The sequence below is a fragment of the Stegostoma tigrinum genome, unplaced genomic scaffold, assembly GCF_030684315.1.
Source record: "Stegostoma tigrinum isolate sSteTig4 unplaced genomic scaffold, sSteTig4.hap1 scaffold_104, whole genome shotgun sequence".
NCBI classification, from domain to species: Eukaryota; Metazoa; Chordata; class Chondrichthyes; order Orectolobiformes; family Stegostomatidae; genus Stegostoma; species Stegostoma tigrinum.
Genome location: NW_026728056.1, coordinates 1,034,502 through 1,059,714, shown reverse-complemented (window position 1 = coordinate 1,059,714; position 25,213 = coordinate 1,034,502). Strand labels below are relative to the sequence as shown.

Here is a 25,213-nt window from a genome sequence, read left to right as displayed (position 1 = left end):
AGTCTGTTTGTCTTGACACACCAATCTTTTAAAGCTGCTGGTCTCATCATTAAGGAGATCGGCCTCAGACTTGCCCACATTGCGATGCTTTGACCCATTCCCCTTCTTTTTGTTTCTGCGCTGTATCCTCCTGACTTTTGAAGAGATAACTCGGTGAAAATGCAGAATTTCCTATTGACAGCTTTGTTTTTTCAAATATTATTGAAATTACAACTTCTCCCTGGCATACAGTCCTTCACGGTAAACTCAGCCGGTACAAGAATCGGACTCACACTATTGGTATCCTTTTGCATCCCAAACCAGCCATCCAGCCAACTCAGCTAACCAACCAAGTATATGCTGAAATATTTCAAGTTGAATGTAATGGAAAGTGCATTAGAATTCAACTTTCCTCCTTACAACATATTCCGCTCTGAGGCATCTCAGAGCAATTTCCGTCCTATTAGTATTTACTTCATACATACCATGCCAAACGTACAACCTTCGGGAATCTATGTCGTTTTGGCCACGAGGGTAGAATAGCTAAAAGGCTATGGTGATCCTTCCCCAGTACCATCTTTATTTTATATCCACCAAAGGCTCAGGCAGTACAAAAACTGTCTGGTTTGGAATTGAATGACACAGACCAGTCTGTGATATGTTATCGGATCTAAGTGATGAAGAAGACATTACTAGTAATCTCTGCATGCCAGATTTAAAGGAAGGAATGGGAATCAGAGCTACCCACAACCGCTGCTCATAAGTGATATCTCTTTTCAAAAGGTTGCTATGCACAGTCACTCGGAGATATCAAGAGCTGCAGATGTTGGAGTCAGAGTCAACATAGTGTGGAGCTGGAGGAACATGAGAGGTCGGGCAGCATAAGAGGAGCAGAAAAATTGACGTTTCAGATTTACAGCCCTGATAGAATGTATGGTCACTATTCTGTGCCCTGTGATGCTCCCACTGAGAACAAGTCAATTCTTGGTCTCATGACACTCCTGCAAGTAGTGGGTGCTCAATTGGAGAACCAAATCCTGGCAGCTGGTGTTCTTTCTCAAATGTTGGCCTCATATAAGATGTGTGAAAGATATGCGAGCCCTCCGATGTTTGTTGGATGAGTGTGCATTCTGCTACATTCAAATACCATGACTCTTAACCTTAATCTTGAATAACTTATACAAAGGGATAATGCAATGATGCACATTAGTATTTAAGACTGCAGACTCAGCTTTACTCGTGAAAAAATACATTGCTCATACTTTGCAGTACTGCCTCATTTCAGCTTGTAATTTAATTGTAAAAGGCTATGTTTTGACTAATCATCGTTTCTTAACATAGAACTTCTATTTCACTCCACAAGAAAGGATCTTCAATGCAGCTGAAAGCTGGGTGAACTTCGCTTTGAAATGGTATTATTTCTCTGTCATTTGATAGTGATTGGTTCATCATGAACCACAGCTCTGGTAAATGCCAGTGTCTTCAGTCAGGGAAAAGGATTGGTTTTGTGCCTTCATACATGTGTTCCAATATGGTTATGAAATGCAATTGCGATATTAAAAAGACACATCCACCAGCTCTGCCTATTGGATGTCACAGTCATTCAAATTCACTCACAAGTAATTGGCTACAGCCAGTCATCAAGCATCAATGGGCAGGAGTCTCTTGCTTCTGTCAGGGAGGATCATTCACTCCTCAAACACCAATAAAACATGTCACTCAATGATACAAACTCATCTGATGTTTGTCTGATAGTTCAATAGAATAAAGCACTTTGTTTTCTTTGCCAGAAATTCTTCACTGAACTATAACCCACATTAACCATCAGGATTGTGAGAGTGTGGGGTAGAAATTACATGTAATTCATTCATTTTATTACAGCATCTGGTACTTTCATAACTTTTCTTTCCACTGGTAGATAGGTCAACACATTGAAATATCAAGCACTACTCTGGTTTGATAAGCTCCAGGCTTCTGGAAATAATAATAAATACAGATAAAATAAGGCCAGCCTCCTCCTCCCATCCAATCGCCACTCCAAATACAATGAGCATCTCTGTATTTTAGATCATAGGAGGACTCTGTAAAGCTGCACCTACTCATCCAAATTACACTTAACTGCTCGATGTACCCCACATTATTAAAAAGCATGTAATTTGTATTATCATGACTTCTGCAAAGTGAAGCATGGTATTTAGTTATTAAATATGGTTGTAATCTCATCATTTTTCTAAATGAAATTATACTATGTCCAATATTATACAAGCCACTGGAGAATCCTCATGCAACAGAATTCCTCTTCTTTCATTTTTAAAAAGATGAACAAGACAGAGTGCCTTATAGGGCATCAAACATTTCAGGAATAGATTGTAAAATTTGAAAGTTACGAATATTAGCTTCAAATCACACAGAAGAATGAGCTGTTGAGAAAATATAACTGGAGCCAACTCTCCGACAGAAATCCACAAATAACTTGCCTTTATATAATCTCTCTCTGAGCTTCAGGACATCTCCAAAGCATTTTTTTCAGCCAAATAAGTACAATATTTGGTGAAGGCCAAACCTGAACTTAATTTCTCACCCAAAAAAAAGTACCTCTGACATTGCAGCACTCCTTCAATACTGCAGTGAAACGTGCTCATATTTCTAGAAAGTGACTTGAATCCACAACCATTTGACGCAATGGTGATATTTCTACTAAGCCAATACAGTAACAATGGAATCTGTCATGTACCTTCACATCACAGCTATTTCTTTTCTCCATGACTTCATCTTGATTGGCAGCTTGCAAACAGTCAGCACCATACAATACTAGCATAGTAAGTGGCTCCCTACACTCAGAATAGAGAATCTCGAATGAGGATGCAAGTAGATGCCTTAATGTGGATGCTCCAACTGGAATCTACAATATACAGTGCAGTAACGCAACAACATTTCTTCAAAGGTTTCTCCAGAACCCACAACATCGACCAACCAGCAGGGCAAGGACAGCAGGCACACGGGGGCATCACTTCTCAGTTTCCCTCCAATCTTTGGATGTACACACAATCCTGACATGAAACTGTTGCCATTCCATCATCTTTACTGATTGAGAATTCTGCAGCTCCCTCCTTATCATCGCTTTGGGAATACTGTGGTTTTGGAAGGCAGCTCAGGGGCATTTGCTCATCAGCAATTAATGCTGGCCCCGTATCAGTGATGCCCACATTCAATAAATAAATAATATTTTAAAAAGAGGCATTCAGAATGAATCACCTCTCTTGCCACCCACTTTGCCAATAGTGTTTCTAGGGCAACCCAAGCAGCACAATGAAAGCAAGGTGCTCTGAGGCAGGAGGAATGAAGTAGTTTAAAATGGGAACTATTTGCAGTGGTGCAGAGAAAACAGTGGGAAGTGGGGCAGATCAGAAATCTCTTTTCGCCAGTCAACCCAGGCATAACGGATTGAATGGACTCATTCTGTGCTGTACAATTTTATGATTTTAACCATTGTGGAAAGTGGATGGCAAAGCACAAAGCCATCTATACAAAGTCTAAGTGCTTCAACAAGCAGCTAGGCTGCCACATTACTTTCTGATTTATTGTGCAATTCCATTTCTTTGGTTTAATAGCTTTTTTAAAAAATAAATCTGTATGTACTTACAATGTGTTCTGCAAAACCCACAGCAATTGCTATTCTCCTTCCTTGAAGTTATAAGCAGTTTTATGACAAGGTACGAGAGGCAAGCAAAATCAATAAGGCCATACAAAGCAACCAATTCTGTTCAGGCCAGCATTCATTTCCTCAATCTGAATACACCTTTTACTTTCCCTCACCATGATACAGTACATTCCACATGCACCCACAAAAAAACTATTCATTTCCTGAGTTAGATGCTATAACACTTAAAAGACACTTAGAATCGTACATGAACAGGAAAGATTTGGAGAGTTATGGACCAGGAGCAGGCAGGTGGGACGAGTTTAGCTCGAAAATATGTTTGGCACGGGCTGGTTTGACTGAAGAGTCTGTTTCCATGCTGTATGATTCTATGACTCTGTTTCTCAAGCAGTTCTCAGAAATATTATAAAAAGATTGAATCTAAAATGAGCAGAACGAAAGGTACTCATATATTCCTTTTTCCTCTCTCCAAGTTTAATAAGTGACACCCAGAAAAAAAGAGTCACAATTTTGGCTATTTGATCTGAGCTTACAAGCTAAGAGATTCTGGACAGCAGCAGGAAGAGGGGTCAACCTATGTGCAGTTGGATGATGGATGTTAGAACGGAATATAGGAACATGTCATTTGAGAGCAACAGAAAGCCATTCAGCCCTTTAACACTGCTCCACCATTCAGTGGCTGATCTGCTTGTGGACTCAAGCCCCTCTGTCCCTTTTCCCCAACCCCTCGTCTCCCACATCTATCAAAAAACCATCTAACTCAACCTAGAATAAAGTCAATGGTACAGCCGCCATTACTTTTTGGGGAAGAGAATTCCACAGACCCATACCCCTCTGATGGAAATCCTCCTCGTCTCCATCATAGAAAGAAGACCTCCTGTTCTTAAATTGTACCCCTTTTTTGAGATTCCCTCACAAGAGGAAACATTTTCCCTGTACACAATGTATCAGGTTCCCTCAGGATTTTATATATTGCCATAGGATCAATTCTCATTCTTCTAAGTTCCAACTGGTACAGATCCAACCTTTCCTCACAGAAGAACCCTATCTTCCCAGGAACAGGTCACAGAATGGCTGCCAACAAACCACAACCGATGTATGAGGGTGGCATAAGACAGACAGAATTGGCACACCATGACAGCAGGTCTCCTGGCAGGAGCGGCTACAAGCAGCAGCTTAATAAGAAGGTGCACTCACTATCTACTGGCAAGTTTCTGAAAATTTGCTCCGAGTGAGTGAATGAGAGCAGGCTGCACAGTGTGGTGTTTACACCATTTTCCTTTCACTCACTATACAGATCAATCATTGGATATGAAACCTTTGAAGAGCAGGTGTGCATGCTGGAATGGATAGAGATAGAGGAAGCTGATGTGCTGAAAATTTTGTCAAACATTAAGATCGACAAGTCGCCAGGCCAGGACCAGATTTGTCCTCGGCTGCTTTGGGAAGCGAGAAATGCAATTGCTTCGCCACTTGCGAAGATCTTTGCATCCTCGCTCTCCACTGGAGTCGTACCTGAGGACTGGAGAGAGGCAAATGTAATTCCTCTCTTCAAGAAAGCAAATAGGGAAATCCCCGGCAATTATAGACCAGTAAGTCTCACGTCTGTCGTCTGCAAGGTGTTAGAAAGGATTCTGAGGGATAAGATTTATGACCATCTGGAAGAGCATGGCTTGATCAAATACAGTCAACACGGCTTTGTGAGGGGTAGGTCATGCCTTACAAACTTTATCGAGTTTTTTGAGGATGTGACTAGAAAAGTTGATGAGGGTCGAGCTGTGGATGTGGTGTATATGGACTTCAGTAAGGCATTTGATAAGGTTCCCCATGGTAGGCTCATTCAGAAGGTCAGGAGGAATGGGATACAGGGGAACTTAGCTGCTTGGATACAGAATTGGCTGGCCAACAGAAGACAGCGAGTGGTAGTAGAAGGAAAATATTCTGCCTGGAAGTCAGTGGTGAGTGGGGTTCCACAGGGCTCTGTCCTTGGGCCTCTACTGTTTGTAATTTTTATTAATGACTTGGATGAGGGGATTGAAGGATGGGTCAGCAAGTTTGCAGACGACACAAAGGTCGGAGGTGTCGTTGACAGTGTAGAGGGCTGTTGTAGGCTGCAGCGGGACATTGACAGGATGCAGAGATGGGCTGAGAGGTGGCAGATGGAGTTCAACCTGGATAAATGCGAGGTGATGCATTTTGGAAGGTCGAATTTGAAAGCTGAGTACAGGATTAAGGATAGGATTCTTGGCAGTGTGGAGGAACAGAGGGATCTTGGTGTGCAGATACATAGATCCCTTAAAATGGCCACCCAAGTGGACAGGGTTGTTAAGAAAGCATATGGTGTTTTGGCTTTCATTAACAGGGGGATTGAGTTTAAGAGTCGTGAGATCTTGTTGCAGCTCTATAAAACTTTGGTTAGACCGCACTTGGAATACTGCGTCCAGTTCTGGGCGCCCTATTATAGGAAAGATGTGGACGCTTTGGAGAGGGTTCAGAGGAGGTTTACCAGGATGCTGCCTGGACTGGAGGGCTTATCTTATGAAGAGAGGTTGACTGAGCTCGGTCTCTTTTCATTGGAGAAAAGGAGAAGGAGAGGGGATCTAATTGAGGTATACAAGATAATGAGAGGCATAGATAGAGTTGATAGCCAGAGGCTATTTCCCAGGGCAGAAATGGCTAGCACGAGGGGTCATAGTTTTAAGCTGGTTGGTGGAAAGTATAGAGGGGATGTCAGAGGCAGGTTCTTTACGCAGAGAGTTGTGAGAGCATGGAATGCGTTGCCAGCAGCAGTTGTGGAAGCAAGGTCATTGGGGTCATTTAAGAGACTGCTGGACATGTATATGGTCACAGAAATTTGAGGGTGCATACATGAGGATCAATGGTCGGCACAACATTGTGGGCTGAAGGGCCTGTTCTGTGCTGTACTGTTCTATGTTCTATGTTCTATGTTCTATATTAGCTGCAGCTCAGTGGGTTTCACTCCAACCGTTAAGACAGAATGTCATTGTTCAAGTCAGGATCTATAGACCTGAGAAGAAAATCTAGGCTAACATACCCAGTGGTCCATTGTTGGAGGTGCTGACCTTTGGATGATACCATTCGAACCAACACTCTACCCATTGAAATTGTGGCTTCAGGTGTCTAGTTGTTAAATACTCGTATTCCCTCTCAGGTAATGTAATGCCTCTGTTGTCAAGCAGAGTTATCCTGGTGTTTTGGTCAATACTAAGCTCTGAACTGATATTACTGAAGGGGTTTTCTGGTCACTGTGATGTTGCCGTTTGTGAGATCTCACTGTGCACAAATGGACTGCCGTGTTTCCACATTACGACAGTGACTCCAATTCTCAACTATTCTCTTGGCCAGAAGTTGTTTGGGATATCCTAAAGCTGTGAAATGCACAATGTTAAGAAAGAAAGCCTTCTCTTTCTTCCCTTTCATGGCCTCAGGACATTCCAAAGCACTTTACAGCCAATGAAGTATTTTGGCAGTCATCAGTTGGTAATACAGAACTTGAAAAAAATACATTTTGTTTATCCTTTTCATCTTGCACTTATTGGGGCAATTTGCAAGAAGTGAAGGGAAAAGCTGTACACAAAGAGAGTGCTGATTCATCTGGAAGTGGAACCACATCAATATTTAGGAACAGGTACAGCAAATGGTTGAAGTAAAGATGAATAAAGCAATTACAGTGGACTCTGAGGTGTTTCCACAGGGAAAACACCAGGACTCACTTCTTATTTACTGTAATAGTTGATCCTTTTACATTGTATTTGATGTGAATTGTCCTGTTAAGTGCAAGTTGAAAAACTGGAGCAAAATATGCCTTTTCTCAGCAGTATTCATATTTTGGAAGTGTAGTCACGATTGCAATGTCAGGAAATGCAGCAGTCAATTTAGGCACAGCAAGCTGCTACAGTTAACAAAGCAACAGCAAGAAAAAATCATTCCCTCCACCAGTGATGGGAAGTAGCAGCTGTGCACATCATCTACAAAATCCCCTGCATAAATTCACCAAGGCTCTTTAGAAACCAACACTTTCATAAATACTACCATCTAGAAGGATAAGGGCAGCAAATTTATGGGAATACCACCACCTGCAAGTTGCCCTCCAAGCCATGGTTCAAGAAGGCAGCTCACCAACACCTTGTCAAGGGCAGCTATGAGTGGGCAATAAATACTGGCCAGCCAGCAGCAGCTCCATTCTAAGAATGAATACAAAAAAACCCCAGGTAATTTATTCAGTGCCAGTTCTTCCTTTCTTTAATGACTATTTAAAGTCTCTATTGATGGTATAACTAAAGCAGCACAAGCGCTTGTTTCCAACTGCTGCATCAAACACATAGAGTTCAAAATGTGCAACCAGAATTAATGACTGAACAGGCAGCCAAGTCAATATTTAGGAATAGGTTAAGCAAGTGGTCAAAGTAAGGATGAATAAAGCATTCACTGGAACAGAGTGGGCACATGGGATTAAGACTCATGTCCATGTAGAGGGTAAAATCTTTATACAAAAACGTTGGTTAGAGTGAGTGGCAACTGTTTGCCTTTATTCACGTCTTTAATGGATTCTAAGGCATGTCTCAGAAACTGATACTGCAATAACAAGTAGATAGTAGCAAGGGGAAGAGGTAGGTTTTCATCAGACTGATGCTCTATGTCATTCGCGAAACTTCTGGAAGAGCTTTACATTCTACTTCAATATTCAAAGGGGAGACCAAAACCTCTCCAAAGTAACGCCACTGATTATATCAAATGATTATATCAAATATCACAAGGTACACACACACACACACACACACACACACACACACACACACACACAGTATCCATATTGTAATTTCCACGTCATTTTCATTGTGATTGTGTTGAAGGTCAAAAGGCATGGAATTGTCACAGCAAACCTCAAACTGCTGAAGTCTGGCAGAAATCCAAGAATCAGCCCAACTGAAATAAAATGCACCTTTCAATCTGTAAAGACATGTTACAGCACAGGAGTTGACATAGGTGCAGTTGGAATTTTGAGTTTTATCATTAAGAGAATAAAAATGTCTCATGATTTTAATTTGTCATACCAACTTGCAGAGAAATCATGTACTACACATCTGGCACGATAGTAAAATAACAGTGGGACACATAGATGCTCTACAATAGCGATAACAAGGTGTACAGCTGGATGTACACAGCAGGCCAAGCAACATCAGAGGAGCAGGAAGGCTGATGTTTCAAGCCAAGACCCTTCTTCAGAAATCTTTGACATGATTTTGGAGTATCGTGGAAATTTGTAGCAATGGAAGGAGAGCATTTGGCCCAGCGCATCTTTGCCAGCCAAATTAAAACTATCAAGTTGAATCCTCTTTTCCAGCTCTTGGCCCTCTACATTAACGTTAGTTCAAATACAGATCCAAGTTATTTTTAAACTCTAGCAGCTTTTATGTCTTCAGTTGCAAAACTTTATGGACCCTCTCGACACTCTAAATATTTTGTCTCATCCTCTCCTAAAAACACTGCTTCGTGTTTTTGGCTGCCAACTAAGTGACCACAGTCTCAGCCAAGAAACCAATCAGTCAGTACCTTGTATTATCATGGGAGGTGGAGACAGAACACTGGGCTTAGCCAGGATCTGTACTTCTATTAGCATTGCACACACCACACAGAGTTCCCAATTTAATAAAGAAAAGTTCTAATTATGTGGATTATGCTGGCAAAGTCACCATTTTATTGCCCATTTTTATGAACTATTTGCTATACTACTTCAGAAGGCAAGTAAGGGTCAACTGCCTCAGGGCTGAATGACACAAGACTCTGGGTTCCCCACCTCTTTGACTACAAGCACAGAGGTGGGGAAGTCTGCCAAGCTCTGCAACCATCTGATGGGTTGATTGCTCCGCTTATACATGAAGATGTCCTGCCTCAGAGAGATTCAGGCCAGTAAGAGATTGGCAGCATTCCAGCACTGTACCAACAGCACCACCAGAAGACGTGATCATTACTGGTATTGCACTTGGGACTTAGACGATTGTTCCAGATTCAGCTCACCAAGTGAGAAGAATTGGTAGGCCCTAGTGAGGATATGTTGGGGAGTTGGGGTGTTGTCAGAATTTTGAAGACTGGTGATAAGCAAGGCATTACATATGATCCTCTAATGGGAGCATGGGCTAATTTAGAAGAGACAGTCACCATCTGCCACCCCACCCTCAAACCCAGCCCCAACACAGCTACCTGCTGGGTATTTGGCGTTAGGCCTCTCCAGCCATTTAAATCCCAATGATACCGCACCCTCCCACCTCGACTTATTGTCTAATAACAACAGCATGTATGCATCTTGCATTGGTAAAAGTAAAATGTCTCACAATATTTCATAGGAGGAATGATCTAATCAAACGTGACACTGGCGATATCAACACAGGTAACCGCTCTGGTATTTTATAACCAATAATGTAAAGGAGAACATGGTCGGGGGGGGGGGGGGTGGTAAAGGAGTGGTGAGGTTTATGGAAGAAATTCCAGAGCTTAAGGCATTGTCAGCTGAAGGCATGGTCACCAATTATGGAGCACCAATAGACACAAAGACAGACTTTGTGAAGCATGGAGATTTTCATTATCTGTCCCAAGGAAAATAGCATCATCATCACAGATATGATCATTATTGGTAAACATTGATACAGTGTTGCATTCAGTCAGTGAACTTAGAGAACCAATAGAGAGAAATCCAACAAATGCACAGGCCACACATTCAAAATCTAAACTCAACAGGGATCATGAGGTCAAAGGGAAAGTCAACCCACAAAGGTTCTCAACACCAGAGAATAAGCCAGAAAATTACAAATCAAAGTACTGTGTGTGACATGATAAATCAGTAAGAAACTATTTTTAAAGGGACATGGTGTCTTCTCCTCAAAGACTTCCACTGCATCCAACAATTGGAGTCTTGTAGAACACAACTACAGCAGCTCTTCATAACTGGATAGCAGAGCAGCGCATCTCCAGACTATGACAGAATCTCATCCTGGCAAATAATGCTTTTAGTTTATTCCATCATCCTTAATCACAATATGTTTTACTCATGTAGGAGCAAGTCACATCAAAATAAATTAACATTTTCCCACGATTTACTCACAGTGTACCCTTCAAATCCCATTATTCTTTTATTTTTAACAAAATATCTGGAGTGAAGCTTTAGGCAAATATAGAAATGAATAAGATTCCCCCTCCCACATTGTGGCGTACATTATCAAGTTTCCAGTTAAGCGATACATAAATGTTTCAGAAATCCTCACTGTGCCTTGTTCGGAAAGGGTTGCCTTTTCCTCCTCCTTGCAGCCAGGATAGCTGGGAGAGACATCACTCCTGCGTCTCAGACAATCTTTCCGAAAATACTGTTATTACTACATCATAGATCAGCCAGCTCGAGGTCTCCCCCGTTTAATCCTGGTTAATTTTAGAATTGAAATCTATCAATTAAAGCGTCTCCCAGCAAAACTGCTTCTAATTACCAGATCTGCAGCATCTATTGCTTTGTCATCAACAGGCACTTGTCAGCCCGTCAATCAAGGGGTTAAATTTAAAATAGCCCCGGTTGTTTGGGGCGTGCGAGCCAGTGAGCATCCGGCAGTCAGGGAACAGCGTCAGAGGGCTGCAAGCTAACGGGGTCCGAATCATGTTGCCAAACCACTGCCCGGGTGTGGAGTCACTGCATTTGTCACATCCAAGTCCCCCCTCACGTCTCTAGGCTCTCTTTGCAACACAGCAACAACAACCTGCACAGAGTGGGTCAAACAAGATCTCCAGTTTGCACTTCCTCAGAAGCGAGACTCTGAGCTATTACCTTCTTGACAGCTTTCCACTAGAATTAGCTGTTTAACCATCTTAGTCACTGGCCTGATATTCTCTGGTCGGGCACTTTTTTTGCCGAAACAGAACAGTGCAAACCTCCAGAACCACCTTTCCCCTTATACGAACTGATTCTGTGCGTTGTATCTCAACCGTGGATTCGCTACAAACCATCTGCAATCTCTTGCCCGGTTGATAGGGAATCTAGGATTCCCAGTATTGACCTTATCTATCCTCAACGTCCAATCTGCGCTGTTAGGAGCAGAAAGCGCCGGCTTGTGAAGCTAAGGGATGCAGGGGAGCTGTCTGAGGGAGAGAGAACGCACTATTCAGGCTAATGCTACATTCCCACCGATTGCACTGTATCAAGAGTCACGAACAGCATCGGTCAAGATAGGAGAGCCCATATTGAACAACAGACCAAACTCCCTCCCCTCCTACTCCACAATAACAGGACATTTGCAAAACACACACACACAAAAAAACGCAGGCACATTCACATCAGCCAATGGAACAGTGTGTAAAGGGTACTCACTCGCTTTGCCTTGTTTCGGCCTTTGCAACAGCTTCTGCATTGCAGCTACATCTTCGGTTTTGACAGCTTGCAGTAATTCCTGATCTTTCTCCATGGCTTGTTGATGTGTGTGTGTGTGTGTGTTTATGTGCGTGTTTTTATATCCGATGCATCTTAGGTTTTAGGAGCTTAAGCGAGAGAGAGACACACACACACAGAGGGAGGAAGACTATGCCTGGCAGAGTGTGTGCATAGAGGCAGGGACAGGAGGAGAGCGACCGATGGGTGAAAGGCATAGACAGCCTCGTCTCTTGTATCACAAACCAAAACAGCTCTCTCTCCTAAAATAATAAAATGTGAGGCTGGATGAGCACAGCAGGCCAAGCAGCATCTCAGGAGCACAAAAGCTGACGTTTCGGGCCTAGACCCTTCATCAGAGAGGGGGACGGGGAGAGGGAACTGGAATAAATAGGGGGAGAGGGAACTGGAATAAATAGGGAGAGAGGGGGAGGCGGACCGAAGGTGGAGAGGAGAGAAAAGGTCAGTCCAGGGAAGACGGACAGGTCAAGGAGGTGGGATGAGGTTAGTAGGTAGATGGGGGTGCGGCTTGGGGTGGGAGGAAGGGATGGCTGAGAGGAAGAACAGGTTAGGGAGGCAGAGACAGGTTGGACTGGTTTTGGGATGCAGTGGGTGGAGGGGAAGAGCTGGGCTGGTTGTGTGGTGCAGTGGGGGGAGGGGACGAACTGGGCTGGTTGAGGGATGCGGTGGGGGAAGGGGAGATTTAGCATCCCTCAACCAGCCCAGTTCGTCCCCTCCCCCCACTGCACCTCACAACCAGCCCAGCTCTTCCCCCCCACCCACTGCATCCCAAAACCAGTCCAACCTGTCTCTGCCTCCCTAACCGGTTCTTCCTCTCACCCATCCCTTCCTCCCCCCGACAAGCCGCACCTCCATCGACCTACTAACCTCATCCCACCTCCTTGACCTGTCCGTCTTCCCTGGACTGACCTATCCCCTCCCTACCTCCCCACCTATCTTCTTTACTCTCCATCTTCGGTCCGCCTCCCCCTCTCTCCCTGTTTATTCCAGTTCCCTCTCCCCATCCCCCTCTCTGATGAAGGGTCTAGGCCCGAAACGTCAGCTTGTGTGCTCCTGAGATGCTGCTTGGCCTGCTGTGTTCATCCAGCCTCACATTTTATTATCTTGGAATTCTCCAGCATCTGCAGTTCCCATTATCTCAGCTCTCTCCCCTTCCCCACCCCGGATTATTGCAAATAAAAAGGACAACACAAAATTCTCGTTGCTGTCCTCCCCCGAGAGCCTGGTGGCTGCACTAAGTACACAGCGGCGATGCCATGGTTCTTCAGTCCGTCCTCACCCCCATCGCGTTTCGCAGCCGCTGCCTCACGCTCTCTCTCTCTCTCCACAAGAGCTGAGATCTGCTTTCAATGCTCCTACCCTGCCGCATGGCGGAGGAAGATTGTACAGGAGCCAAATCATCACATCCCTCTCATACCAAATAGGACAGATCCTGGGCCAAGGCAGGTTTATTTCTGGAAGCGCTCTTAAAGGAAACCCCTACCAAAGAGTGCGTGTTGGGGGTGGGGTGGGAAAGGGGTGGAACTAATCCTTTTAAAATCTCTGGTTTGTAACCATTTTCTGAAAATAACACCGCTTTGCTTTCTAACATCCCGCTAATCCTTCCCACCATTGCAATATCTGTATTTATTGGTCGATAGACAAGAATTGAACAGGTGAAACTGCACATTTAAACATTATGCTCGTCACAATATTAACTGATGGAAATGGATGCTGTAACTTCAACTTGGCCGGGACTGTTCCAAACTCTCTATCATCCTGGATTAAGAACTGCAAGGTGATGCAGCGTTGGTACCTGGTCCCTTTTCACTGGGGGTTGCCAACCTGCTGTCTCAGGAGTCAGCATAACATTTGGCGATTGCAATTTTACGCTGCAAATAGCGCCAATTTGAAAATAATACCGGCGTCTCCGGAAGTGAATTAAACTTGGACAAGAAGCAAATGCGGCTTCCATCAATCATTGCACCCGCCACCACAGCCCTCTCCCACTTCTTACGCCCCTTCAATTATACTTAACACACAAATACAGCTCAATTCCGATTAGCACGTCTCGTTATTTTTTCACTCCCTTCCCCGCCATGTTAACCAGTTATCATTGAGCACCCTGGCTGGTTCCTTATCTGGTCAATCCATAATTGTACATCCCATCTATGGTCTGGGATCAAGCTAGTTATTTGGGAATTATCTCCACACCTGTCTGAAAGGCAGTGTCTTGTTCTCCCTGGGTTATTTTTAATCTGGAAGCAATGCTAATGATGCTGTCTGACTTGGGGTCATGCTTGTCATCAAGATTTGTATGTGCACTCTGCGCAGGGTGGCAATTAACTCGGAAATGTTTTCACCTAGCGGCTGAATGGCTCTAAGTGTCTGCACCCCTCTCATGTGCGTAAATTATCACCGACATGTAAATCTCTGATGGTTCTAATTTGGGATACCACATTATCAATGAGTTATTTTCCGTGTCTTAAGATCCAATAACGTCAGTATCCACTTGCCCACATCATTTGGATGCTTGAGATAGTCGCAGGTAACAGAGAAGGTTGAAAAGGACAAAGATGCTGTTGTGCTGTGCATGGGCTATCCAAAAGCATTTTGTACAATTTTTGAAGAAAATCTCAGAATGAAAGGGATCCAAAATTGTCTGAGGGATAAGAAAGAGAGTGTAATATAACAAAGTGTGTAGCTGGATGAACACAGCAGGCCAAGCAGCATCTCAGGAGCACCAAAGCTGACGTCAGCTGCTGTGCTCCTGAGATGCTGCTCAGCCTGCTGTGTTCATCCAGCTACACACTTTGTTATCCTGGATTCTCCAGCATCTGCAGTTCCCATTATCTCTGATCACAAGAAAGAGAGTGTGATGGGTGTTTTTCTGATTGAGAGGATGTTTGTTGTGGAGTTCCCCTGAGGCTGGTATTGAGACCCTTGCTTTCCTGATACGGACATAAATGATCTAGGCTTGGGTGTGCAGGGGACAACATTGTACTGTGCAGATGACACAAAACTCCAATGTACTGCGACCTGTTATGAGACATAGAGTCATAGAAATGTACAGCACAGTCGTTGGTCCATTTCATGGGCGCCATTAGACTTTCATTCCTGGGTGTTGTTTTTAAATTGAAATTGGATTCAAACATGCGTCATGGTGAAAGTTGATTCTGATTACCTGAATCTCCGGATTACTAGTCCAGTGATGTTGTCACAACGCCTCCATTTATGAGAATGATTCTCAGGGATGAGAAACTCAGTTATGAGGATTTTTTCAAGGTACCGGGACTGCTTTCCTTGGAAACTTGATAGAAACTTTCCAAAACCATGAGTGCTCAGGAGAAAGCAGATAGGAATAAAATGCTTCAGAGATAGTAGGAACTGCAGATGCTGGGGAATCTGAGATAACAAGGTGCTGAGCTGGATGAACGCAGCAGGCCCAGCTGCATCAGAGGAGCAGGAAGGCTGACATTTCAGGCCTAGACCCTTCTTCATTTTTCTGACGAAAGTTCAGAAAGCTCTTCATCCAGTTGTACACCTTGTTATCTAGGAATAAAATGTTCCCACTCCTAAAATGAATCTAGAACCAGAGGGCACAGTTTCAAAGATGCTAACAAAAGAAGCAAATGGGCAGTGAGAAAAAAATACTTTATTCAGCCAGTGAGTGATCTGGGCCTGGAATCCACTGCCCGGAAATGTGGTGGTGGCAGATTCGGCGAAGGCACGCAAGAGGGATGGTTACTTAAACAGAAAAAAAAATACATGCAGGGTTTTTGGAAAAAGGTAGAAGATTGGCCTTAAATTAGAGTGCTCAGAGAGCTTGGCAAGTATGATGGGCTGAATGTCTTCCTTCTGCGTTGTAGCAATTCTGCGTTTCTGCCAGGTTCACTCTTCTGTTGTGGGCAGTGATGGATGGCATTTTTGCAGGCAATCACGTAGGTGCTGGATTTTGTACATGACGGGTAGAATTTAACACCCCTCTCTTTATGCGGGGTTTGAGCTGGAGAGTGTAAGTACGGACCTGACTGTCTTTCAAGTTTTACCCTGATGCAGTCTCGATTGGGAAGGCTGGTAAATGGTCTTTACTCCCCTGAGTGGGCAATTAATAACTGAGGCTGAACAAATATCACACAGAAAGTTTGAGAAGTAAAACTCTTAATTATAGAATCCCTACAGTGTACAATCAGACCCTTTGACCCAGCATTGACCTTTGCAGCATTCCACCCACACCCATTCCACTATAACCCACCTAACCCACACATACCTGGACACTCTTAGCAACTTAGCATGGCCAAGCCATCTAACCTGCACATCTTTGGACTGTGGGAGGAAACTGGAGCACCCAGAGGAAACCCATGCAGACATATACAGAATGTGCAAACTCCACACAGACAGTCACCTGAGGTTGGAATTGAACCTGGGTCCCGGGAGCTGTGAGGCAGCAGTGCTAACCATTGATCCGCCATGCCATATTAGTAGCGATGGCAAACAGATAGCACCTGACTACCTTTTCTTACAACCTCCTGATTCCCTGGCCAGAAAACCTCTCCCACGACCCCAATTTGTTCATGACTCACTAATAGCATTGGATTAATTGCAGTACCAGCATCAGCCACCCTTCCTGGTGGCACCACCTGCAATGGCGAGACACTGGTCTCTGTTTGGCCAGCATCTCTCAGTGAGTGGGGTTTTAGCCACAGACTGCCCCCGAATGGTAAGTGCTCGGTTGGCACTTCATTCACTGGAACTTTCCTGACACGGTAACCTGGGGTTTCTGTCAGTTCTCCAAGTGCTAGGTATAATCCCTGTCATCTGATTCACATTCTGATGGAAGTATGCGTAATGCTGCTTGGATGCTAATGGTATATGTTTTGACCTCAGTATTCCAGTTACAATCCTCTCTTAATCCAGTGCAGTGAGGATAGAGATATCACCAACTACTTACAGGTTAGATGCAAGTGGATTTCCGCTGACTCTTGTAAAAGTGTTTAGTGGTTTTCAGAGCTGTTTAAGCCAGCTGAAATCTCTCAGGAATGGGGAAGCATTCCCTGACTGTGAGGATACTGCACAAGTCAACAACAGGGCTACAGTAGTGGCTATCCCCTCAGACAAGCATGACTGAGAGAATGGACAGAAATCACACAGAGCAGGACAGGTGACTGGAATAAGGTGAATGATGAAGGAGACAACGATTCTCAGTGGGATACCTGAATCTCCAGAGTCTGAATGGAGCCATTTTTCCCGTCGTGAAGAACTGTGCGTGAGCTTTCACCTTAGTACAGACATCCTCACTGGAATTGATCACTTCTGAAACTGTAACTACAACCTCCAAGCAGGGTCACAAGGTCATGGCCAGAGGATGGGAAGATTCCAGGCTGGCCCAAAGATTACTTGCAAAATTTTCCAGCTTGTCATTTTTCCTGTTCCCATAAGGACCTGTAATGGGAATCAAAATTACATGAAAATCAAGTACATTTCAGTTTTCCTTGTCAGAGAGCAGCAGGATACTGAACAGAAGACTTTGTAATAATTCTTCAATATTCTGCCCTGCCATCCTCATTTGAACAACTTGAAGTAATGAGGAGGTGACAAGAGCCTTTGTTTGATGACGTGGTCCATATGGGAGTGTGTATTACACACTCAGAGGGGCTGCATAAAGTACCACAGGAAATGTAATGGTGCAGACCACTGGAGTAGTTCAATGTTGCTTCTGCTGCCTGGAGCACTCTGGGGCAGTCCTGCAGTACAGAGAAGGGCCGGTGTCGTCATGATTCTTGATAGTCTCCAACCTTGGCATCATGAGGGTACGCTGTCGCTGCCAGTGATCGGGCACCAGCTGAGAAAGAGGAGGAGTTGGAAGCAGTGACGAGGTAACCATTGCAGCTTTTTTGTTGCCAGACTTTCTGTGATCCACTCGACCAACTGTAATACAGGTAAATGTAAGCTCAAATTCCACTAACAAGGCTGAACCTTCCCTCTCCTTGGCTGTTGACTACCACTGCACCACTTGTCTACAAACAACAGTAAATGCCATCACAATATCGATATTTCAAAACAATAATGTTGAACAATCTATGCCATAATGCATGCAAATATCAACTGCCCTCATTTATTTCCTTCATACCAGTATTACAGGTGCCTTTTTCTTGCTTAATGCTCCCACAGAGTGCGATCCCTGTGACTGTGGCACTGCAGGTGAAAGCTGATGATTTTTATTGTGTTTATCCTGAGTAACTCTAGCTCCAGAAGGGCCCACCCACGACTGTACCACAACAGCTTCTGCTTTTTCTGGAGCAGAGATACCAATCATGACTCAATCTGTAACTGTTCCCATCAGGTTGGCCACAACTCAGTGCTGGAGTGGATGGGTTCCAAACACTGCGCCAGATTGAAGCCAGAGTCTTTCCTGCTCCGTGACATTAATGGCAGGCTTTCTAACCTGCCAATGCACCAATCCTTCTTCTGTCGGCCACCCCATCCCCATTGCAGTTCTCATCTGAATCCCCTGTAGCTGAAATGGAGTGTGACTTCATCCTCTGGTGAACTGGCACCAATTCCTTGAGACCTCACTGCAGGTCACTCATGCTCAGTGTACGAAATGAGGAATAACTGGTTGAGGGACAGAGTGGTTGAGGAAAGAAATTCCAGTGTTAGTACCTTGGCAGCTCACAGCAATGCCACCTGTGAGCTAACTACAACTGGAAATGTTCAGGAATGAGTTAGTGTAAGACTGTAGATAGCTCTGAAAACTAGGAGACTGGAGGGGATTACAGAGATTAGGGGAGGGATTCAAGACCGTGGAGGGATTTGAAACCGAAACTAGAGTTTATTAATTAATATTAAAATTGAGGATTTGCTGAACTTGGAATTGATGCAGGTCAAGGGGCACAGGATGTGCTATGAACGGTTAACATAAACAGCAGAAGACCCTGATTTTATCGAGAAGAGAAAACGGGAGGTGCGCAGGGTGCATTGGAATAATTAAGTGCAAAGGGACCAATTGCAAGAAAGTCTGTTTCAGCAACAAATAAACTGGGATTGGAACAAAGTAAGATGTTACAACAGCATTCGTTTGATCGTTCTTTGTGAAAGGGGTGGGGAGCGGTTGTGAGGAAAGAAGGGGTGAGGGCAGGACATTTCCATAATTCTTCTTTCTTTCAATTAGAGTTTCTTTATTTAGTTTTACTGTCTTCTGTCCCTGTAGAGTGCACTGGGTTAATGGCAGGAAATGTACAAGGAGAAGTCCCCTCAGTGACAGCCAACTGTGTGAGAGCTATTAAAAGAGGAATTACTAAATAATGTTTACTAAATCTGGAGAACTATGATTTTGTTTACCAATGAGATTTATCAGCTCTGGTTTCTTTCAGTTGACAGCAAGAGGTTTGTTGATGAATCTCTAACATTCACAGCTTTGACTTTCAACCAACTTTCCACAAGGGGTGGGGGGGTGGGGTTCGTGAATGGAAGGAGCTGCCAACAGATGTGGTCGAGGCAGATAAAATTGCTGTATTTAAAAGACATTTGGACAGGTACACAATTAGGAAAGGTTTAGACGGATACCAAGCACAGGCAAATGGGACCGGTTAAGTTTGGGACACCTGATCAGTACAGATGATTGGGACTGAAGGTCCTCATTCTGTGCTGTATGACTCTATGAATCTATGATTGAAGAGCTAACTAGGTGTGTGCATGAGGGCAATGCATTTGATACAGTCTACTTGGGCATCAGCAAAGCTTTTGACAAGATCCCCCATTTGAAGACTGTTAGAACAGGAAACAGTCCATGGGATCCGAGGACACATGTGCACAGGAAATCATAACTCATGTAATTTGATTGAGTTTTTTAAAGTCGTAATCAAGAGCATTGACGAAGGCAGAAAGATGGACGCATACGGGCTTCAGGAAGGCGTTCAAGGTGGTTCCTCACGGTACTCCAAGAGGGAAGTTAAATCACACGGAGCACAGGGAGAGCTAGCCATAGAACATAGAACATTACAACACAGTACAGGCCCTTCGGCCCTCGATCTTGTGCCGACCTGTCATGCCGATCTCAAGCCCATCTAACCTGCACTATTCCATGTACGCCCATATGCTTATCCAATGGCGACTTAAATATACCTAAAGTTGGCAAATCTACGACCGTTGCAGGCAAAGCGTTCCATTCCCTTACTACTCTCTGAGTAAACAAACTACCTCTGACATCTGTCCTATATCTTTCACCCCTCAATTTAAAGCTATGCCCCCTCGTGTTCGCCGTCACCATCCGAGGAAAAAGGCTCTCCCTATCCACCCTATCTAACCCTCTGATTATTTTATATGTCTCAATTAAGTCACCTCTCAACCTTCTTCTCTCGAATGAAAACAGCCTCAAGTCCCTCAGCCATTCATTCTAAGACCTTCCCTCTATACCAGGCAACATCCTAGTAAATCTCCTCTGCACCCTTTTCAAAGCTTCCACATCCTTCTTATAATGCGGTGACCAGAACTGTACGCAATACTCCAAGTGCGGCCGCACCAGAGTTTTGTACAGCTTCACCATAACCTCTTGGTTCTGGAACTCGATCCCTCTATTAATCAAAGCTAAAACACTGTATGCCTTCTTAACAGCCCTGTCACCCTGGGTGGCAACTTTCAAGGATCTGTGTTCATGGACACCAAGATCTCTCTGCTCATCTATACTACTAAGCATCTTACCATTAGCCCTGTACTTTGCGTTCTGGTTACTCCTACCAAAGTGCATCACCTCACACTTGTCTGCATTAAACTCCATTTGTCACCTCTCAGACCAGCTCTGCAGCTTATCTATGTCCCTCTGCAACCAATCCTTTGTCACTATCCACAAGTCCACCGATCTTAGTGTCGTCTGCAAATTTACTAACCCATCCTTCTACGCCCTCATCCAGGTCATTTATAAAAATGACAAACAGCAGTGGACCCAACACCCACCCCTGCGGTACACCACCAGTAACTGGTCTCCAGGATGAACGTTTCCCATCAACTACCACCCTCTGTCTTCTTTCAGCAAGCTAATTTCCGATCCAAACTGCTATATCTCCCACAATTCCATTCCTCTGCATTTTGTACAATAGTCTGTTATGTGGAACCTTATCGAACGCCTTGCTGAAATCCATATACTCCACATCAACCGGTTTACTCTCATCTATCTGTTTGGTCACCTTCTCAAAGAACTCAATAAGGTTTGTGAAGCACGACCTTCCCTTCACAAAACCGTGCTGACTATCCCGAATCAATTTATTCTTTTCTAGATGATTGTAAATCCTGTCCCATATAACCTTTTTCAACACTTTACCGACAAGTGAGGTAAGGCTCACTGGCCGATAATTACCAGGGTTGTCTCTACTCCCCTTCTTGAACAGGGGAGCCACAATTGCTATCCTCCAGTCATCTGGCACTATTCCTGTAGACAATGATGAGTTAAAGATCAATGCCAAAGGCTCGGCAATCTCCTCCCTGGATTCTCAGAGGATCCGAGGATAAATCCCATCCGGCCCAGGGGACATAGCTATCTTCACCCTCTGTAGGATTTCAAAAACCTCTTCCTTGTGAACCTCAATCCCACTTAGTCCAGTAGCCTGTATGTCTGTATTCTCCTCGACAACATTGTGGTTTTCTAGAGTGAATACTGTTGAAAAATATTCATTTAGCGCTTCCCCTATCTCATCTGACTCCACACACAACTTACCACTACTATCCTTGATTGGGCCTCATCTTACTTTTGTCATTCTTTAATTCCTTAAATACCGAGAGAAAGCCTGAGGGTTTACCCTGATCCTATCCGCCAACAACTTCTCATGTCTCCTCCTGGATCTTCTGAGCTCTCTCTTTCGGTCTTTCCTGGCTACCTTGTAACCCTCAATCCTAACTGAGCTTTCACATCTGAAAATAACAGAAGCATTCTTCTTCCTCTTGACCAGAGATTCCACTTCCTTCGTAAACCACGGCTCCCGCACCCTACAGCTTACTCCCTGCCTGACAGGTACATACTTACCTAGGACACACAGGAGCTTTCCCTTGAATAAGCTCCACATTTCTATTGTGCCCATCCACTGCAGTTTCCTTCCCCATCCTATGCTCCCTAAATCTTGCATAATCTCTTCGTAATTGCCTTTCCGCCAGCCATAACTCTTGCACAGTGGTGTACACCTATCCCTTTCCATCACTGAAGTAAACATAACAGAATTGTGATCGCTATCACCAAGGTGATCAACGACTTTGAAATCTAACACCTGGCCAGGATCATCACCCAGTACTGATGTGGTCACTGCACCCCAATTCCATCAGTCACTGCATCCCGTTTCTCACTGAGGCTGCATTCAATTTCCGTCAATCACTGCATCCCATTTCCGTCAGTCAAGGCATCCCATTTCCCATAGTCACTGCATCCCATTTCACTCAGTCACTGCATCTCCTTCACCATAGTCACTGCATTCCATTTCCATCAGTCACTGTTTCCCGTATCTCACAGGCGCTGCATTCAATTTCCCACACTCACTGCATCCCATTTCCCATAGTCACAGCATCTCCTTTCCCTCAGTCTCTGCATCGCATTTCACTCAGTCAATGCTTCCCATGTCCCACAGTCACTGCATCCCATTTCTCTCTGTCACTGCATCTCATTTCACTCAGTCACTGCATCCCATTTCCCTCAGTCACTGCATCTCATTTCACTCAGGCACTGTATCCCATTTCCCTCACTCACTGGACCCCAAGTCCGCTTGGGCACTGCATCCCCATGAACTCAGTCACTCCTTCCCAGTACCTCAGTCACTGCATCCCATTTCCATCAGGTACTGCATCACATTTCCATCAGACACTACAGCTCATGTCACTCTGTCACTGCATCCCATTTCCCTCAGTCACTGCATCTCCTTCACCACAGTCACTGCATCCCATTTCACGCAGTCACTGCATCACATTTCACTCAGTCACTGCATCGTATTTTACTCAGTCACTGCATCCCATTTCACTCAATCACTGCGTCTCCTTCACCACAGTCACTGCGTCCAATTTCCATCAGTCACTGTTTCCCGTATCTCTCAGACGCTGCATTCAATTTCACACCCTCACTGCATCCCATTTCCCATCGTCACAGCATCACCTTTCCCTCAGTCTTTGCATTGCAATTCACTCAGTGATTGCATCCCATTTCCCTCAGTCACTGCATCCCATTTCCGTCAGTCACTGCATTCCATTTCACTCAGCCACTGCATCCCATTTCACTCGGTGACTGCATCACAGTTTTCTCAGTGACTGAATCACAGTACACTCAGTGAGTGCATCATATTTCACTCAATGATGGAATCACATTTCACTGAGTCACTGCGTCCCATTTCACGCAGTCACTGCATCCCATTTCACGTAGTAACTGCATCGCATTTCATGCAGTCACTGCATCGCAATTCACGCAGTCACTGCATCACATTTCACTCAGTCACTGCATCCCAATTCACTCCATCACTGCATCTCCTTCACCACAGTCACAGCATCCCATTTCCATCAGTCACTGGTTCCCCTATCTCACAGACGCTGCATTCAATTTCCGACACTCAATGTATCCCATTTCCCATAGACACAGCATCTCCTTTCCCACAGTCTCTGCATCTCATTTCAATCAGTGATTGCATCCTACTTCCCAAAAACAGTGCATCCCATTTTGCTCAGTCACTGCATCTCATTTCACTCGGTCACTGCATCCCATTTCCCTCAGTCACTGCATCTCATTTCCGTCAGTTACTGCAGACCATTTCCATCAAACAATGCATCTCATTTCACTCAGTGACTGCAGCTCATGTCACTCTGTCACTGCATCCAATTTCCATCAGTCAGTTCATCTCATTTCACTCATTCACTGCATCGCATTTCACTCAGTCACTGCATCCCATTTCACTCAGTCACTGCATCCCATTTCACTCATTCACTGCATCCCATTTCACTCATTCACTGCATCCCATTTCACTCAGTCACTGCATCCCATTTCACTCAGTCGCTGCATCCCCTTCACCACAGTCACTGCATCCCATTTCCATCAGTCACTGATTCCCGTATCTCACAGACAGTGCAATCAAGGCTTCTCATTTCACTCAGTGACTGCAGCTCATGTCACTCTGTCACTGCATCCAATTTCCATCAGTCAGTGCAACTCATTTCACTCATTCACTGCATCCCATTTCACTCAGTCACTGCATCACATTTCACTCAGTCACAGCATCCCATTTCACTCAGTCACAGCATCCCATTCCACTCAGTCACTGCATCCGATTTCACTCAATCAGCGCGTCACATTTCACTCAGGCACTGTATCCCATTTCCCTCACTCACTGCACCCCAAGTCCGCTTGGGCACTGCATCCCCATGAACTCAGTCACTCCTTCCCTGTACCTCAGTCACCGCATCCCATTTCGCTCTGGTACTGCATCACATTTCCATCAGACACTGCAGCTCATGTCACTCTGTCACTGCATCCAATTTCCCTAAGTCACTGCATCTCATTTAACTCATTCACTGCATCAAATTTCCCTCAATCACTGCATCCCATTTCACTCTGTCACTGCATCCCATGTCCCTCAGTCACTGCATCCCATGTCCCTCAGTCACTGCATCCCATGTCCCTCAGTCACTGCATCCCATGTCCCTCAGTCACTGCATCCCATTTCCCTCAGTCACTGCATCCCATTTCACTCAGTCACTGCATCCCATTTCACTCAGTCACTGCATCCCATGTCCCTCAGTCACTGCATCCCATTTCACTCAGTCACTGCATCCCATTTCACTCAATCACTGCATCTCCTTCACCACAGTCACTGCATTCCATTCCCCACAGACACGGCATCCCATTCACTTGAGTCTCAGAATCCCAGTTCACACAGCCACTGCATCCCATTTCACACAGTGACTGCATCCCATTTCACACAGCCAGTGCATCCCATTTCACACAGCCACTGCATCCCATTTCACACAGCCACTGCATCCCATTTCACTCAATGCTTCACTTGACACACAGTCAAGGCATCCCTTTCCATCAGTCACTGCGTCCCATTTCCTCAGTCACTGCATCTCCTTTCCACAGTCACGGCAATCCCATTTCACTCAGTCACTGCATCCCATTTCACAGAGTCACTGCA

At 44.6% G+C, this 25,213-nt stretch overlaps 1 long non-coding RNA gene across 2 annotated transcripts in view; it reads right to left on the bottom strand.

Annotated features, from left to right (window-relative positions):
* The window catches only part of LOC132207583 (uncharacterized), a 96,198-nt gene extending 83,738 nt beyond the window's left edge, over window positions 1-12,460 (bottom strand). For both annotated transcript variants that reach the window (XR_009443595.1, XR_009443596.1), the window contains exon 1: window positions 12,009-12,460. This is a non-coding gene — a long non-coding RNA (uncharacterized LOC132207583). The remainder of the gene's footprint in view (window positions 1-12,008) is intronic.
* Between the last annotated feature and the right edge of the window lie 12,753 nt (window positions 12,461-25,213).